At 36.6% G+C, this 20,288-nt stretch overlaps 1 protein-coding gene across 5 annotated transcripts in view; it reads left to right on the forward strand.

Moving 5' to 3' along the window:
* MBD5 (methyl-CpG binding domain protein 5) overlaps positions 1-20,288 on the forward strand; it is a 477,719-nt gene that overhangs the window by 199,656 nt on the left and 257,775 nt on the right. For all 5 annotated transcript variants that reach the window (XM_032286238.1, XM_032286241.1, XM_032286237.1 and 2 more), the window contains one exon: positions 5,972-6,119. The gene's annotated coding sequence lies outside the window, so the exon portion shown is untranslated. The remainder of the gene's footprint in view (positions 1-5,971; positions 6,120-20,288) is intronic.

The raw sequence follows: 20,288 nt of genomic DNA on the forward strand, positions 1-20,288 counted from the left end.
ATGCTTGACATTATTTCAGTTTTTTAAATGTTTGAAGATTTGTTTTGTGACCTAACGCCTTCCCTTGAGACAGGTTTCTCAGGATCTTCCCTTGAGACTCATCCATGTGCTGAGGTAAAAAATGTGTATTCTGCAGCCATTGAATCGAGTGTTCTGTAAATATGTATTAGGTCTGTTTGGACTATAGTGCAGATTGTCCAATGTTGCTTTGTTGATTTTCCATCTGGACAATCTGTCTGATGCTGAAAGTGTGGTGATGAAGCTTCTACCTATTATTGTTTTGGGGCCTGTCTCTCTCTTTACCTCTAATAATATTCACTTTATAAATCTGTGTGCTTCAGTGTTGAGTACATATGTACTTAAATTTATTTTGTTTTGTTTTTTGCTGAATTGACCCCTTTATCATAATACAGTGACTTTTTTTTTTAATTTACTCTCTTGTAGTTTTTGACTAGAAATCTATTTTGTCTGATAAAAATATAAGAACTCCTGCTCTTTTGGTTTCTATTGGCATGGAATATTTTTTCCATCCCATTAGTTTTAGTCTATGTGTATATTTATAGGTAAAGTATATTTCTTGTAGGCAACAGATCTTTTTTTTTTAATCCATTCAGCAACTCAATGTCTTTTCATTGAAGAGGTTAGTCAACTTACATTCAGTGTCTTAATTGGTAAGCAAGGACTTACTCCTGCCATTTTGTTATTTGTTTTCTGGTTATTTTGTGATTGTCTTTCTTACCTTCCTGTCTTCCCTGTAGTGAAGGTGGTTTTCTTGCCTGTTACTTTTTATGTTTTATGTATTAGTTGTATGTTTTGGGTTTGAGGTAACCATGAGGTTTGCAAGTACTATCTTATAACCCATTATTTTAAGCTGCTAACAACTTTACACTGTTTGCATAAACAAACAAACAAAAAGAAAACTAATAAAAACTCTATGCCTTAACTTTATCCCCGTTTTTTGACTTTTATTGTTTTCTTTTTTTTTTTTTTTTTTTTTTTTCTTAAGTTCTGGGGTACCTGTGCAGATCTTGCATGATTGTTACATAGGTATACACATGCCATGGGGTTTGCTGCATCCATTTCCCCCATCACCTATGTTGGGTATTTCTCCTAATGTTATTCCTCCCCAATCCTCCCACCCACTGCTATCCCTCTCGTAGCCCCCCAGGCCCCAACAGACCCTAGTGTGTATTTTATTGTATTGTCTATGTCTTTAAAACTTGTTATGGTTATTTTTTCTTGGTTCATTGTTTAGTCTTTTTATTTAAGATAGGTGTAGTCTACACACCACAGTTACAGTGTTATAATAGTCTGTGTTTTCCAGTGTACTTGCTATTGTCGGTGAGTTTTGTACTTTCAGATGATTTATTGCTTATTAATGTCCTTTTCTTTCTGATCTAAGTACTCCCTTTAGCATTTCTTGCAGAAAAGTCTGGTGTTGATAAAGTCCCTCAACTTTTGTTTGTCTTGGAAAGCCTTTATTTCTTATTCATGTTTGAAGGATATTTTCACCAAATATACTATTCTAGCATAAAAGTTTTTTCCTTCAGCACTTTAAATATGTCATTCCATTCTCTCCTGGCCTGTGAAGTTTGCACTGAAAATTTTGCTGTCAGACGTATTGGAGCTCCATTGTATATTATTTCTTTTTTTCTTGCTGCTTATGATTCTTTCCTTATCCTTGACCTTTGGGAGTTTAATTATTAAATGCTTGGGGTAGTCTTCTTCCAGTTAATTCTGCATGGTGTTCTATAACCTTCTTGTACTTGGATATTGATATCTTTTATAGGTTTGGGAAGTTCTCTGTCATTATTTATTTGAGTAAACTTTCTGCCCCTACCTCTTTCTCTGCCATTTCTTTAAGGTCAATAACTCTTACGTGTTCCTCTTTGAGGCTATTTTCTAGCCTTCTTCACTTCATTGTTTTTTCTTCTCCTCCTCCTCCTTCTGCTGCTGCTGCCACTTCTTCTTCATCATCATCTTTTCTGTGTGTTTCAAATGGCCTATCTTCAAGCTCACTAATTCTTTATTCCCCTTGATCAAGTCTGCTGTTAAAGGACTTTGATGCATTTTTCAGTATGGCAATTGCATTTTTTCAGCTCCAGAATTTCTGATTGATTCTTCTTAATTATTTCAATTTCTTTGTTAAATTAATTGGATAGAATTCTGAATTCCTTCTCTCTGTTGTCGTGAATTTCTTTGACTTTCATCAACACAGCTATTTTGAATTTTCTGTCTAAAAAGTCACATATCTCTGTTTCCCCAGGACTGGTCCTTGGTGCCTTACTTATTTCATTTGGTGAGGTCATGTTTTCCTGGATGATGTTGATGCTAGTAAATGTTCTTTGATGTCTGGGCATTTAAGGGTTAGGTATTTATTGTAGTCTTCACTGTCTAGACTTATTTGTAGCTGTCCTTCTTCGGAAAGCTTTCCAGATATTCAAAAGGACTTTATTGCTGTGATCTAAATGTTGTGATCTAAGCTATATCTGCTTTAGGGGCACCCCAAGCCTGATAATGCTGTAGTTCTTGCAGACTCATAAAGGTACTGCCTTGATGGCCCTGGTCAAGATCCAGAAGGATTCTCTGGATTACTAGGCATAGACTCTTATCTTCTTTCTTCACATTCTCCATATGAATGGAATCTGTCTACCCTTGTCTCTCTCTCTCTGTGTCTCTCTCTATTCTTGGCTATCTGGAGCTGGGGATATTGTGACATAAGCACCTCTGTGGTCCTCACCACTAGGACTGTACTGGGTATTATGAAGCCAGCATAATACTGGGTCTCACCTGAGGCTTGCTGTAACTACTCCCTGGCTTCAGCCTATATTTACTCAAGTCTTTGGGGTTCTACAATCAGCAGATGACAAAGCCAGCCATTCCTGTATCCTTTCTTTCAGAGTGGCAGGTCCCCCTAGACCCTGGGCATGTCCAGAGGTGCCATCCAGGAGCCAGGGACTAGAGTAAAAAATCTTAGAGGTCTACCTCGTGTTCTATCGTACTGTGACTGAGCTGGCACTGAACTCACAAGTTGTAGTGCTCCACACTCTTGCCTCCCCTTTTTAAAGGCAGAGGAGCCTCACCCTGTGGCTGCAACCACCACATCTCCATGGGGAGTACTGTACCACTGATGTTCCCTTAAGGCACAAGGGTTCTTCAGTCAGCTTGTGTTGAATGCTGCCTGGCCTGAGACTCACACTTCAGGGGAGTGGGCTCTCCTCTGACTCAAGGCAAGCCCAGAAATATCATTCAATAGACAAGTCCTGGAACCTGGGACCCCAAGAACCTGCTTGGTGCTCTAACCCCTGTGACTGAGCTGGTACCTAAGGTGCAAGACAAAGTTCTCTTTGCTTTTCTTTTTGATTTTCTCAAGTAAAAGGAGTCTCACCCTGTACCCACCAGAGCTAGGAATGTGCTTAGTTTCACCTGAAGCCAGCAAGTCTCAGAGTCTCACTCAAGGCCCTCAGTGTAGTACCTGGGTATCACTGCTGGTTATTCAGGGCCCAAGGTCTCTTCAGTTAACAGGTGATGAATGCTAGGACTGGGTTATTCCCTTCAAGGCTGCAGGTTGCCTTCTGGCCCAGGGTGTATCTAGAAATGTGATTCAGTGGCAGGGTCTGGAAAGGGGGCTTCATAACTCTGGTGCCCTACCATGTTGTGGCTGAGCTGGTATCCAAGTTGCCAGACCGAGTTGTCTTTACTCTTCCTTCTCTCCTGAAGTGGAGTGAATGGGTTTTTGAGTCACCAGCTGTACAGCCTGAGGTGAGGAGGAGGTGATACCAGCACTCCTTTCCTTACCTTGACTGGTGTCTCAGTAAGTCACATGGCTCCCCAGTCCACTGTTTCTGGCCCAAGTTCAACACTAGGACTTGCCTTGAAATTGTGTTCCTTGTGGCCTAGCCTGCCCTTCCAGTTTATTTTGGGTCCCAGAGCACTTTAGTCTGCACTGGTGAGATTTGCAGGAACTGATGTTTGAACCACTGGGATTGGCAATTCCCTTCCGGCTCAGCAGGCCTGGTTAAAACGCTCTCTTTGTGGGTGGACATCAGCTGCGTTTCGTCCAGATTTGTTTTCTGTTATAATAGGGCAGCACTGAGCTCAGTGCCTCATAAATGCTGCAATCTCCCTCTCTTCAGCACCCAAACACCCTCCACACCATGACTCTGCGGCTGTGGGAGAGGTGGCATGAGCTATTTAAGACTGTTTTTCCTACCTGTTCAGTACCTCATTTAGTGATATGAAGTTAAAGCCAGGTACTGTGAGTGCTCACCTGATTTTTGGGTCTTATGAAGGTGCCTTTTTCTGTGTATAGATAGTTGTTGAATTGGTGTCCTTGCTTGGGGGAGACAATCAGTGGAGATTTCTATTCTGCCATCTTGCTCTGCCCCTAGTTGTAGTCTTTAAAAAAATCTCACTTAGAATGAACATATATTTTTCTGCAAGGCTATTAACATATTTGACTTCAGGGTGCTTTCCCAGACCTCTTGGACAACAGAGGAGAGGGTAAGGAGATGTTGCATAATTATAGGACATGTACTTTATTACCTTAAAACTGCCAAAAATGCTTAATTCCAAAAGATATCTGGCTTCACAGGTATTGTGGGGCTACATAATATCTAGGAATTGTAAATACTGTGAATGGAAATAAAGCAGGTATGTATGTAGAGAATGAGGGCCAATGGTAAAGAGGGTAAAAGTTGCAGGCAGAGGTTTTTTAGCTAGAATGGTGAGAGAAACCTCTCTAGAAAGTGATATTTGAGTATATTCCAGAAACATTCCAGGAGTGCTCAAGGAAAAAGAGTGTTTTAGTCAGTGGGAACAGTCATGTGATTATCTAAAGAGGCATTCCAATCTGAGAGAAGACCAAGGTCAGACTTAAATCAAGAGTGTGTTTAGCATGTTTAAAGAACATGAAGGCCACTAAGGCTATAGAATACCACACAAGAGGAAGAATGATCAGATAGGCTTTCAGAAAGGTAACCAGGATCCATGTCCTCACCCTAGATGTTGTGGAAGGTCTTTGGGGGATTTTGAACAAGGGAGTCTTAAATTCAGTTTTCTTTTTTAAAATGTCATTCTGTTGCTCTGCAGATAATTTTTAAAAATCACTCTTTTGTTATATGGATAGTAGATGGTTGCAGTGATGAGGATTGCAAAAGATAAGTGATCATGACAATGGATGAAACTCAGAAATTTAAGAATGTATGGTCATATAGATACTTTTTCTTTTTTCAAGAAAGGGTCTTGCTGTTACCTAGTTGGAGTGCAATGCCATGATTGCAGTGCATTGCAGCCTCGACCTCCTGGGCTGAAGTGATCCTCCTGGTTGAGCCTGCTATAGGCATACAACACCATGTTTGACTTTTTTTTTTTTTCTTGCAGAGACGTAGTCTCACTATGTTGCCAATACTGTATTTCTTTAATAAAATAATATCCTAATTATATTTTAACAAAATAATATCTTTTAGGTATCTGTTGAGCAAATGATGTGCTATGAACAAATAATCTAAGTATTATGCTCTCATGCTTTTTTGTTTTTGTTCTAGATTTTTCTTTATGTATTAGGGCTAAGAAATCAGCTTGGTCATTATAGTGTTCTTGCCTGTCTATCCTCTTTTTTCTCAGAGAGGGAAAGAGCCCCTTCTAGGGGAAAGAGCTCCCAAACTTGGGGTGAAAAGAAATGTTTTCCCATGATAGATCTGCCATTAACTGACTGTAACATTGTTTATTTAACCCCTTTTGATTTGGGTTTTCTGTACTGTAAAGTGGATTGAATTACCTGATTGATAGAGCTGTTTTTGAATCTTCAGTCTTAAATTTAGCATATCCTTTCTCTTAGATTCTAAAATTCTGTGATTTTAAATGAGACTGCATAAAAATCTCAAAACTTCCTTAATATGAATGTAAAAGAATATAGAAAAACTGGTTGTGTTCAAAATTTGTAAATTCACCCTGGTATCCTTTTTAACAGGACCAAGGAAATAAATACCAGAAATCAAGAGCACAGAGTATTTTCCTTCATCAATCCATAGAACCCTAATACTTCTCTAGTTCCATCAAACACAGAGGAATGACCACCATGACAGATGGCAACAGAGGATGTCAACAATTTTTTGGAGGCAAGCAATGAAATATTTCTACTATGAGTTTTCTGTTATTAATTATGTAGAAACAAATAGAATTATATTGGGTTTTAATTGAAAATGAAAAGTATTATTTACCATCGAAATTTTTATGTGCATAGCTATTTCTTTTCTTCTCTCTCTCTCTCTCTTTTAACACTATTGCATGTCAGAAATTACATTAAGATGCATTTGCCCTTACCTCTGGAGTAACAGATAGAATAAAGCTATCTTATATCCCTAAATACAGAACAAGGATTTAAATAACAGAAATTAAGTACCTATATTTGAAAACAGGGCTTTTTTATATCTCTCTTGGACACCTATATAACTGTAAATACTAAATAAAATTGGAAGTTAGAATTATTTTCTATTTATTTTAGAGTTAGTCATACTATTTATGAATTTTATGTAGTTAAAGGTATTCCAGCATTTTTCCTCCCTTTTCTTTAACAATTAATCTAAAGTGCTCCAAAATCTTGGGAAGCCATCCCTTTGCAACTCTCACAGCATTATATTTTGTGAGAATTCTGCATCAAAATATTTGCTTGAACTTTTAGTTAATTCTATGACAACTCCTATTGTTCCTGAAAGAGAAGTTGGGCAAGGATTGTGGACCACAATGCCACCTTCAAATTTCAAATTAATTACATTACCTTTAAAAGAAAAGCTCACTTGGAAAGAAATTGACCATATATTTTAAGTGTTTAGGGAATCTGCCTTCTTTTCGCATTCATGAAAAGTAAAGACCTAAGTAGATGAAAATAAAGTTAAATGAAAACATAAACTTTTAAAAATTTAAGTTGAATTCACTAAAATGTAATCTTTCAGGGGATTTTATGTGAGGAAACTATATATATATATATATGCTTAGAATTTTTTATTTAGTGTTAATTCAACTTACTGGCCTAAGGTCATCCATAAAAACGTGTCTGCTTTTTAAGTTTCACATAAGAGGAATGCTTTCTATAAATAAAGGAGATGATAAATGTTTAAAAAGCCCAGTGCAGAGATTCTGAGTTTTCTTTCAGTAACTAGAGTCAAAATTAATTCTTGCTTTTCTGTTGGGGAAAATTTCATCTAATTACATTCAATTTATTCTGCAACTTTTTGGACAGCAAATCCTGTTCTCCAAAGAAAAAGCAGCTGTGTTGCCTTTGCCTCACAATTATAACAATAGTATTATTATGCAGTCACCAGAGTTTATGGAACCATGAAGTGGTTATATCCACTGGCTGTTTTCTGGCAGAGATACACCTAAACCTTTCTGAACTGCTGATAATGTATGCCTTCTGTTTGTAAGGATCTTCAAAGAAATAGATTCCACGGCTTCCTTCAGCAAGCCAATTTAGTATAACAGCTCTCAGAAGCAGAAAATTCTTTCTTATAACCCTGTGTGCACTTTTATTAACTGTTTCTAAAACTTATTTTCCTAGAATTGCATTTTAAATATTATTCAAACATTATCTTAGTTTGGTATAATCCACCTAAGTATTTTTAAAAACTACTAAAAATTGACCGTTGTTTAATTAGTAGAAATATTCCCATAAACCATGCTTCCTCATAAGCAGTCTACATTTGTCCCTAGGTATCTGCAGGGGATTGATTCCAGAACCCCCTATGAATACCAAAATCCAGGGATGTTCAAGTCCCTTATATGAAATGGTGCAGTATTTGCATATAACGCACGTATATCCTCCTTATACTTTAAATCACCTTGATATTACTTATGCTACCTAATATGTAAATAGTTGTTATACTTTATTTTTTTATTCTGATTATTTTTATTGTTGTCATGTAATTTTTATTGTCTTTTTTCTAAATATATTTAGTCCAAGATTGCTTGAATTTTTAGATGCAAACCCTGTAGATACAGAAGACTGACTATACTATCAAATTTCTTTTTCTTACATATACCTTTCTAACTCATCCACATATATCTTATTTTGAGCTGCAGCTATTCTTTAACCAGTAAAATATACCGGTGGAAGATAGCTTTATTAAGAATCAAGCCCTTTGTTCTTTATTAATTTTATTTTATTTGTGAACATGTAATTAATAAGCCACAGATATTTATCATTCTAATCCAAAATGCTTTTTCATTTTTATTTTCCATGTTTTTAGGGAAAGTTACACTGGTAAAAACTTTTAGAGGTTAGAAAGGCAGTTGAACATAGGTATGATTTATAAGAATGCTACAGGCATACCTCAGAGATATTGTAAGTATGGTTCCAGACTATCACAATAACGTAAGCCATACATTTTTTTCCCTGTGCATATGCAAGTTATCTTTGCACTATACTTTAATCTATTCAGTGTGTAATTGCATTATGTCTTTTAAAACCAATGCATATACCTTAATTTTAAAATAGTTTGCTAAGAAAAAGGGAGGTTCTTTGGGAACTGGGGGGGACAGGGTCTTATTCTCTCTTCTATGCTGGAGTGCAGTGGTGCATTCATGGCTCACTGCTGCCTCAACTTCCTGGGCTCAAGTGATTCTCCCACCTCAGCCTCCCAAATAGCTGGGAATACAGGCATGCATCATCACACCAGGCTAATTTTTATATTTTTTGTAGAGACAGGATTTTGCCATTTTGCCCAGGCTGGTCTTGAACCCCTGGGCTCAAGAGATCTGCCTACCATTGCCTCCCAAAGTGCTAGGATTACAGGCATAAACCATCATCCTGGCCTTTTAATAGTGAAGGGTCTTATGTGTGTGTTGATGGTTGCTGACTAGTCAGGGTCATGGTGACCAGTCAGCAACCATCAACATCCAGGCATGACCCTTTATTATGGCTGAAGGTTGGGATGTCTGTGGCAATTTATTAAAATAAGACAGCAGTGGGTATTACCACATTGATTGACTTGACTTGACAAAGTAAATTGGTTTTTGATTTACTTTGACCAGGTCTGTCAGAGGATTCACTATCTATGGCCAATATAGCCTTACAAAATATATTTTTTAAGTAGACTTGAAAGTCAATGGACTTTGCAAATTAGAAGTGTTGATTCATGGACTACAGAAGGAATGCTATGTTAACAAGCATGAGAACAGCATGAATCTTGCATATCTTCATCACAGCTCTTGGATGACTAGGTATACTATAAGTGAGAAGTAAATTTTTGAAAGGAGTATTTTTTTCTGAGCAGTACATCTCAACAGCAAGCTTATAATAGCAAAGTATGCTGCAAACAGATGTGCTATCCTCTAGGCTTTGTTGTTTCATTTATAGAGCACAGGCAGAGTAGATTTAGCATAATTCTTAAGAGCCGTGGAATTATTTGAATGGTTAATGAACATTGACTTGAACCTAAAGTCACCAACTGCATTAGTCACTAACAAGAGAATCAATGGGTCCTTTGAAGTTTTAAAGTTGGACATTGACTTTTTTCTCTAGTTAAGAAAATTCTAGATGGCATCTTCTTCCAATAGAAGGCTGTTTTATCTACACTGAAAATCTGTTGTTTAGCATAGTCACCTTCATTCAATGATCTTAGCTAGAGTTTCTTTTTTTTTTTTTTTTTTTTTTTTTTTTCTTTTTTTTAGGAGGAGCTATGAATATGCACAAAGTGGGGAAGGTCATGCAAATGCAGGCTGAATAACATGTATGTTACATACTGTATGTGTTCACCTGGGGATGGAGACTTAACATCTAAATGCATTAAAATTAGATACTGCAGTCAGGTGGTAAAGCAGGGATAGGAAAGCACTCAAGTGTACACCTCTGTAAACTGGCCACAACCAGTTCATGGTCATTGCTCTAGTCAGGAGAAAGTTACTGAAATCAGCCTCTTGTCCAATCAAAGCTGTAGTTATGGCTTGTAGAACAGGGGAGTGAGGGTCAGCTAGTCAGGGTCTAACAGTGAGTGAGCTGCAGTTACCTTTTTTTTTTTTTTTTTTTTCAAAAATTCTGTTTTGCTCAATTTTTGTTGAAATTCATGAATATATATATTTAAAAAAAAAAAGAAATAAAAAAAAAAAAAAGAATGAAAGAGAGAAAGAGGAAGAGGGAGAGAGAACAGGAGTATTGCTTTATTGCCCAGGCTAGAATGCAGTCTAAAAATGGGTATTGAAAACCTCTTTTATGCCAATAATTGTGCTTAATAATGGAGACAGGAAGAAATGAGGGAAGAAAATAACAAACAAGCAGCCAACCAATATTTCATTTAAACCTGTGAAATGCTATGCAATTACTGAGGAATGATTTACTTCACTTTTAGAGTAGGTGTGATGTGGTACTGTTAAGAGTGTATATTTTGTGTATTTGAAGTGGAGAGTTCCATAAATTTTTATTAAGTTTAGTTGTTCCGGATCTGAGTTCAAGTCCTGGATATCCTTGTTAATTTTCTGTCTCGTTGATCTGTCTAATATTGATGTTAAAGTCTCCCACTATTATTGTGTGGGAGTCTAAGTCTCTTTATAAGTCTTATGTATCTGGGTGCTCCTGCACTGGGTACATATATATTTAAGATTGTTAGCTCTTCTTGTTGCATTGATCCTTTTACCATTATGTAATGTCCTTCTTTGCCTCTTTTGATCTTTGTTGCTTTAAACATCTCTTTTATCAGAGGTGAGAATTGCAACTCCTGCTTTTTATTTATTTTTGCTCTCCATTTGGTTGGTAAATTTTTCTCCATCCCTTTATTTTGAGTCTTTCCGTATCCTTGCATGTGGGATGGGTCTGGATACAGCATATCAATGGGTTTTGGCTGTGTCTTTTGATTGGGGGATTTAATCGATTTAAATTTAAGATTAATAATAATATATGGAGTTTAATACTGCCATTTGATACTAGCTGGCTGTTTTGCCCATTAGTTGATGTAAATTCTTCATTATGTTGATGCTCTTTACTTTTTGGTGTATTTTTGGAAAGGCTGATATTGGTTGTTACTTTCTATATGTAGTGCTTCTTTCAGAAGCTCTTATAAAGCGGGCCTGGTGGTGATGAAATCTCTGAGTACTTGCTTGTTCACAAAAGATTTTATTTTTCCTTCGCTTGTGAAGCTTAGTTTGGCTGGATATGAAATTCTGGGGAAAGTTCTTTTCTTTAAGGATGTTGAATATTGGCCCCCACTCTCTTCTGGCTCGTAGGGTTTCTGCTGAGAGATCTGTTGTGAGTCTGATAGGCTTCCCTTTATGGGTAACCTGACCTTTCTCTCTGGCTGCCCTTAGTATTTTCTCCTTCATTTTAACCCTGGTGAATCTGACGATTATGTGCCTTGGGGTTGGTGTTTTTGATGAATATCTTTGTGGTGTTCTCTGTATTACCTCGAGTTGAATATTGTCCTGCCTTGCTAGGTTGGGAAAGTTTTCCTGAATAATATCCTGAAGGGTATTTTCCAGCTTGCATTCATTCTCTTCATCACATTCAGGTACATCTGTCAAACATAGATTAGGTCTTTTCACATAGTCCCATATTTCTTGGAGACTTTGCTCATTCCTTTTTATCCTTTTTTTCTCTAATCTTGACTTCTCGTTTTATTTCATTAAGTTGGGCTTCGACCTCTGATATCCTTTCTTCTGCTTGATCAATTCGGCTGTTAAAACTTGTGCATACTTCGCCAAGCTCTCGTGTTGTGTTTTTCAGCTGCATTAACTCACTTATACTCCTCTCTAAATTGTCTATTCTTGTTAGCATTTCATCAAACCTTTTTTCAAAGTTCTTAGTTTCTTTGCATTGGATTAGAACAAGGTCTTTTAACTCACAGAAGTTTCTTATCATCCACCTTCTGAAGCCTACTTCTGATAATGGAACACACTCGTTCTCCATCAGGCCTTGTTCTGTTGCTGATGAGGAACTGTGATCCCCTATAGAGGGAGAGGCGTTCTGATTTTGTGTATTCTCAGCCTTTTTAAGCTGGTTTCTTCGCTTCCTTATAAATTTATCCATCTGTCGTCTTTGTGATTACCGACTTTCTAATTAGGTTTCTAAGTGGACGTCCAACTTGTTGATTCCCAGCGCGGGAATCTGAGCCACCCACTGTGCTGGCTTAAACGGCGGCATTAAGATTGATGGTGCTTTTCTGCCCGGGAATCTCCGTTCTAGCCTCCTTCTTGAGTTCGCCCTTTGATCAGCTGAATAGGCAACTCTGCCTTCCTGGAGCTCCAAACGTCAGCCAAAAGGGGAGCCAGTCCCGTTTACTCTGCACCAAGAACCGCCAGGCCGAGGCTCCAGTAAAACTGCCACGACGGCCACAAGAGTTGCGCTGGCGACCCGTGGGGCCCCTCCGCTGGAAATCTCCTGGTCCGTGAGCAACAAAAATTTGTCTGAAAGTGTGGCGTCCTCTCGTTCTCTGTGCTTTCACTGGGAGCTACAATCCCGAGCTGCTAGTGATCAGCCATCTTGGATCTCTTTCCAGCTAGAATTTCTAGATAACTTGCTGTAGCTTCTCCATCAGTACTTGCTGCTTCACTTCGCACTTCTATGTTATGTAGACAGATTCTTTCCTTAAACCTCATGAACCAACTTGCTCTGCTAGTATCAAACTTTTCTTCTGCAGCTTCCTCACCTCTCTCAGCCTTCACAGAACTGAAGAGAGTTGGGGCCTTTCTGTGGATTCAGCTTTGGCTTAAAGAAATGTTGTGGCTGGTTTGATCTTCTATCCAGAGCACTAAAATTTGGTCTGTATCAGCAACAAGGCTGTTTTTCTTTCTTATCACTTCTGTATTCACTAGAGTAGCACTTTTAATTTGCTTTAAGAACTTTTCCTTTGCATTCACAAATTGGCTAACTGTTGGGCACAAGAGGCCTGGCTTTCAGCCTGTCTTGGCTTTTGACATGTCTTCCTTACTATGCTTTATTATTTCTAGGCTTTGATTTGAAGTGAGAGACACATGACTCTTCCTTTCATGTGAACTCTTAGAGACAATTATAGGTTATTACGTAGCCCACTTTCAATATTGTATTTTGGGGGATAGAGAGGCCCAAGGAGAGGGAGAGAGATGGGAAAACAGCCAGGCAGTGGAGTATTCAGAACACCCAGCATTTATCAGTTAAGTTTGCATTCTTATATTGGGGCAGTTTGTGGCACCCCAAAACAATTACAGTAGAACCATCCAAGATCACTGATCACAGATCACCATAACAGATACTGTAATGAAAAAATTTGAAATATTGTGACAGTTATCAAAATGTGACTCAGAGTTATGAAGTGAGCACATGCTGTGGGTGAAAACAGCACCAATGGACTTGCTCAATGCAGCGTTGCCACAAACATTCAATTTGTGAAGCACAATAAAATGAGGTATGCCTACATATAAGGACACAAATTCACAGAACTGATTAAGGATGATTGATTAACCACAACCATGCATTCTACCAGCTGTGTGACCATGGGCAAATTATTGATTTTCTTTCACCCCCAATTTGTATATCTCTACAATTTGAGTGCTAATAATAATATAATTGTGAGAATTAAATGGAATAAATAAAATAAGCAATAAGTTGAGGTTCTTAGCATTGCCTAACATGTAATTCAATAAAAATAATTGAAAACAGGTTTCTTCATAGCAAGCTCAACTCTTAAAAAAGAATAATGAATTTGCACATTCTATTTATGCCAGACTTGTTTTACTTCATTATATTTGTTTTACCACTGGTAAATTTTGTTCATGTTGAAGTGTCCAGACAAGGAGTTTAAAGTTTATGTTTAAAAATATGAAAATGTAATTTATCCAGAAACCACATTAGAAAACATTATACCAAGAGTTATTAACCTGAGTTTCACAGAAACTATGTACATTCTAAATTTTGTTTAAAAATGTAGGGTATGCATGGACTGTTCTAAAACTTTAACTTAAGTCAACCACTATTATTTGGAGAAATATTCCATTTATAGGACAGAGTAATTTGAGGAATCTTCTTGGGATTAAATCTCTTTTCACATTGATCGGATGTTTATTTGGTCTGAAAAACTGATTCAGTATTTCCACTAGAAAAATAAAAATAAACAGACAATTTTGCTCTATTAATTTTTCTAGGTCTGCTATAACAAATTACTGTAAATTGTGTGGCTTAAAATAACAAAAGTTTATTCTCTCACAGTTCTGGAGGCTAGAAGTCCAAAACTAAGTTGTTGGCAGAGCCTTGCTTTTTTAAGCCTGATGGGGAGAATTTGTTCCTTTTGCTTGGCTCTGGTGTTGCCAGCAGTTTTTGGCATTCCACGGCTTATAATCTCTGCGTTCATCACCACGTGGCATTCTCCCTGTGTGTCTGTATCTCTTCGGCTAATATAAGGATTGGATTCAGGCCTACACTAATTCAGTACGACCTCATCTTAATTACATCTATAAAGACTATATTTTCAAATAAGGTCACACTCATAGGTACTAAAGGTTAGGACTTGAACATATCTATTGGGGGAACACAATTCAACGCATAACTCTCTCATATATATATATATTCCTATACATGTGTGAATAGAAATTAGAAGATGAATTCCGAAAACAAATTTCTTCTGTTCAACCTCTGAAACGAGGTTGTTTCACTTGTGACAGGACATGATCTATGACTAGATCTACATGTTTTGCCTAGTAGTATTTTATACCACTGTTTCTTGGACATTGACAGTTCCTTGATCGTTCATTTTTCTATCTGCTCTCTAGCTTTGTTTGTTAAAATTTAAAGCAATAGCTATCATTTTGCTTGTTTGTTTACTTGATGTCAGAGTTCAAACAATAGGTGTACAGATTCAAGATCACAGGATACATACTACATGCATAAACAAATGAAATGCCCTATGACTTTAGAGATGGTATAGCATTTATATTTATAATCATACTAATAGTTATACTTTGTAAATTAACTTAGGTAAGATTTCCTTTTCCATACTTGTTTAAACCAGGGCCACCTTTTATTATTATGGGTAAGAAATTAAGAAACATTGTTGACATTTCAAAATGAACAAGTTTTTTTTTTTTTTAATTTACACACACACACACACACACACACACACACACACACATATTCTTTCTTTTTAAGATACAGTTTCTGTGTTTTTTGAGAGATATATATTCTTTTTGTGTGTGTGTGAGATAGGGTCTTGCATTATAGCCCAGGCTGGAGTGCAGTGGCATGAATGTGGCTCATTGCAGCCTCAACCTCCTGGCTTCAAGCAATCCTCCCACATCAGCTTCCTGAGTAGCCAGGACCACAGCTGCACAGCACCAAGCCGAGCTAATTTTTTGATCTTTTGTAGAAACAGAGTCTTGCCATGTTGCCCAGGCTGGTCTGGAACTCCTGGGTTCAAGCAGTCATCCCATTTCAGCCACCCAAAGTGCTGGGATTATAAGCATAAGCCACCACACCCAACCTCATTATGAATTGTTAACATTAATTCGCCTGCTTATTCTAGTAAAGCTCATTCTAGTGAAGAGTCTTTCTAATCATTACTACATTTTTAGAATTATATCTTCTTTTTGGTTATGTCCCATAGAGTATTCAGGTAGTTGTCACAGATATTCTATGGAATAAAACTTACATAGAACTAACTATTCTTTAGAAATTTCTGTGTTTCTTCAAGTTCACTGGCTGGTTTCTCTGCCATCTCCAGTGTGCTGTTAAGCCCATCCAGTGAATTTTTCATTTTGATACTATACTTTTTAATTTCATAATTTGCATTTGATGCTTTTGAAAAAATTTATTATGGTAAGATATACATAATGTAAAATTTTATTTATTTTGAGGTGTGCTTGGTTCTTTTTTATTGGTTTTATTTCTCTGCTGAGATGTTATTTGGGCATTTATTCTGGTGATCTTTTGCTTTATGTTCTTGGTAATGGCTACTGTAAGTACATGTATGAATCATCTCAGAGTCTATTCTGTTGGCTGCCTTTTCTATGGACTTTGGTTTATATTTTGCTGTTTCTTTACATTTCTAAGAAATTTTTTATTGTATATTAGATATAGATGAAACACGGTAGAGACCCTATGTTCTATTATCTTCTTCCGAAGAGTATTGACCTTTTTTCTAACAGTTAAATCAGTAGCTACTCAGCTATCTAGTGAAGGCTTGGTTTGATGTGTTGTTAGAGGGTAGATCTATTCTGGTTTTGTTCTTAATCCTTGGGCGACTTCCTTAGTATATAGGGCTATAATATTTACTCCTAGAATGTGGTCCTTTATGGATTTCTGTGGAAAGCCTGAGGTGTTACCAATCTGCTTTTGCCCGATGGGATTCAAACGTGAAACTCTTTGTCTCATGTAATGGGCAGTAGGAGAAATCTTTATTTTCCCTTTCCAGCTGTTATTTTCACTGAGTTTTTTGGAGTCTTTCCCATGCATGTACATTTTAGGTGCCAGCCTAGGTGGGAATTGATATTCAAATATTGTAACTCCCCCTCTGTATTTTCCTCCTTTCTGGAACCCCCTCCCCCACCCACGATTTTCAGCCATTCTCTCAGCCCTGAATTCTGACCTCTGATACCTCAAGCAAGTAAGACTGTGGCTTTCTGCTTAAGTTCTACTTGCTCATACACCCTTGTACCTCAGGAGAGCCATATGAATGTAGACCTTACCCAGTGATGTTATCTTCTTTCAAGGATCAAATCCTCACTCTTTCTGTTTCTGCCTACATTTGGTCACTCTCTAGTATGTCTTCACATAATTGTGTTTTGTTTATTGGCTATAGTATTTTTTTTCACAGCTTGTGATTATTATTCAGTGGGAGAGCTAGTGTGATTTAAGTTACTTTACCATTACTTGAACTTGAATTACTGGGTCTTTTTACTGGGTCTATTTACCTGTTCACTTTATTATTTCATTTCATCATTAGTGTAGTCACATTGACCTCGGTTTGATTCCTGGTTCTGCCATTTATTACTGTGTTACTTCAAATTTCTGATCTTTAGTGTACCTGTATGTAAAGTGGAAATGATCATAGGTATCTCAAAGAGTTGCTTTAGAATATTAAATGTGAAAATATATGTAAAATATGTGACATGGAACCTAGAAATTAATTGACACTTGTAAGTGCTACTTCCCTTTATTACCATAATTATTCTCTGAGATTGATCAGCTATTACTATATGGAATGAGTAGATCTTACTACTAGATACCAGAAGTACAGATTAATTATATTAAATATGTAAGGTAAGTTTATGCCTACCAGAAGTATGTCATTCCATCTAAGAAGAATTAACTGTAATTCAGAGGATAAATAGAAAAACAGGGGTTAATAACAGCAAGGCTTGCATGGCCATTGTTCCCAGCTGTGTCCTTTTTCTCTTCTGGGTACACTTAAAGCCAGCCCACTTTCAGGTTGCCAGAAGATATTACTGTAGTATTTCTTTTCTATCAAAGAAGAATGAGTCTAAGGAAGTTTCTGATTTTAGAGACAGATGGAATTTCCAGTGAGAAATCAGGCCCAGTGAAATAAATATCATGTGTGAATGTGATCAGTAAAGAATGTATTAAAAAATATACTACTATATAATGAGCTGTTCTATTTTCACAGTTTCCTTATGACCAAAAAATGAATGATTTGTATCCTTGCTAAACACGTAATTTTAGAAACTGGTTATTGAAGAGTTTTTGCAATGAGTATTTAACTTAAGTATCTGTCCTGCCTATTAGAATCATGTTTTGAATGTGTGTGTGTATAGATTGTTTTGTGTCATTTTTAAGCAGTGCATAGGATTTGTAAATTTGTGAGTTTCAAAAACATTTTGCTATAGTGGAAGTAATGTTATGCTGAAGACAACAGGGGAAACTGGTGAGGTTGCATTAACTCTCTCTGTAAGCATTATTACAGTTGCCATTCACATTTATGCCTGTTCAGATAGAAGCCCATCAATCATGTAAACTTAGGGCCAGATTCTGATCTCTAATTCGTAGCATGAATTGCTACATGTCTTTTTCCACCAATAAAAAAAAAAAAAAAAGCTTAGTAACATCTGAGATTAAAATCTGTCCTTTCAAATTGATTTTATTTTTATCTAGACTAAGAAGCAAAGTATAGTGTCAGATGAGGAAATAAAATAATTCCTATCATGATGTAGTTTCTTTTTCAATATATAATTCTTACAGAATCAAGTGTTTGTGTATTTCTGTAATCATAATAATAGCTCTGATAAAAAATAGAAAAATTATTATACTTTTTAAAATGTAATCTTTTTATCCTTGTGGAATCACATGTACTAATATGGGTTGTAGGGAAAAGCCATATCATAAAAAACAATATTGCCTAAGGTTATAATATATGAAAAGCAAACCAAGCCTGTTTACATAGAATATTCTGTTTATCAGAAGGTATTTTATATTTTCCATTAAAATTTAACAATCTTATTAAACCTTACCAATAAAGTAAAATATTTAAAATAATAAAGCTATCTTGTTTTGGCATTTATATGAGGGTTTTTTTTTTAAGTTGTAATTGACAAAAAAATTGGAAGATAACATTTTTGTTTAAATTTTTTCTCAGCCAAGGAAAATTAGTACAATTTATGTATGTATATTTTTATTTTAGCAGTGTATATTGAAAACTGGTTATGACCAAAGCACTGGGCTAGGCCATTTTCGGGAACCCAAAAAGATGAATCTGATCTCACCCTGCCTCAAAGAAGCATATAGTTTAGTAGGAGAAACAAAAGCACACATATCACACATAGATAGGTATAGAGTCAAGAAATTTTCCAACTGTACTTCTCAGCACTGATTCTGGAGAAGAATCCAGCAGGTTCCATTTTTAATTTGTGTTTCAGAATTAAAAGTGATCTTTAAGGGAGCCTAGCGTAGTGCCTGGAACATAATAGGTATTCAAAAATGTTGAAAGAATGAGTAAATACTCCCTAGTGCCTGGGATCAGATAGCGTGCTAGATGTTGTATGAGTCCGTGTATGTGTGTTAACTGTCTCTGCTGGAAAACAAGGTATTTTAGAATTAAACTGATTTTATCTGGCTTTCACCATTTTGTGGAATAAAATAGGCAAATTATTTCTTTGAACCCCAGTTTCTTCATCTGTAAAGTGTGGTGATAATACCTCTTACAAGTTTGTTACAAAGAATGAATGAGATAATGTATATAAAGCTTATATTTTTATAGTGGCTATAAGAGTTTAGGTTAGAAAGCAGTGTTACAGTTACTATTGCTATTATTTTTACTAATAAAGAATGGGTAAAAGTATCACATTATGAGACAGTAGTTAAACCATAACATTGACTTTGCATGTGTGCAAGAATGAGAATTTTTATTTCTAATGGGTAGCACTTCATTCAATCTATAGTATGTGACTTTTTTAAATTAAGGAAATATGAGCTATAAAATTAATTCATTATTTTACTTTGTACTTGATCATTTTGTCTTTGTAGACTGAAAACTCAAATAAGTACTTAGGAATTATTATTTACTTTTTAAAAATTTATTCATTTACCAAATATTTACTGAGTGCTATTTGCCAGGCATTGTAGTAGGCACTGGTAACACAGCAGTGAACAAGGCTGGCGAAGTCTGTGCTCTCAAAAATTGACGTTTTCTGTTTCATTTTTAATGGACCTGGATTTGCAGGTCTGACCCAACAGAGCTGGTTCACAGATGCTCCATGGTGCCCTAAACAGTGTGCTTGAGATTTAGGGAATAGTTGTCACAGGAATTAGACATGTGAGATTTGTATCCTATGACTCATGAATCATAACCAGGCCAGATACCAAATGTCAAAAGGTACTACATTCAAGCCCACAGTTCCTGGAAGTTATATGTAATTGTTTTCCTTTGTCATCTTAAAGGAAAGACAAATTTTAGAGCTTTGCAAAATTATGAGGGCATAGGTACAAATGATTGACAGAGGTAAGGAAGACACATGATCACAATTGAATCTAACTTGTTGGCAAAATTTTAAAGTTGGGCACTGTGGCTCACACTTATAATCCTGGCAATTTGGAAGGCCGAGGCAGGAGGATGGCTTGAGCCTAGGGTTCAAAACCAGCCTGGAAAACATAGTGAGACCCTGTCTCTACAAAAAAAAAAATTTTTTTTATTAGCTGAGTGTGATGGTACATGCCAGCTTGTGCCTGTGGTCCCAGCTACTCAGGAGGCTGTAGTGGGAAGATGGTTTAACCCTGGAGGTTGAGGCTACAGTGAGCTGTGATTGTGCCACTGCACTCCATCCTGGGTGACAGAGTAAGACAAGGAAGGAAGGAAGGAAGGAAGGAAGGAAGGAAGGAAGGAAGG

This window comes from Sapajus apella, unplaced genomic scaffold (assembly GCF_009761245.1).
Source record: "Sapajus apella isolate SASKATOON/1434 unplaced genomic scaffold, GSC_monkey_1.0 scaffold18, whole genome shotgun sequence".
Lineage (NCBI taxonomy): Eukaryota > Metazoa > Chordata > Mammalia > Primates > Cebidae > Sapajus > Sapajus apella.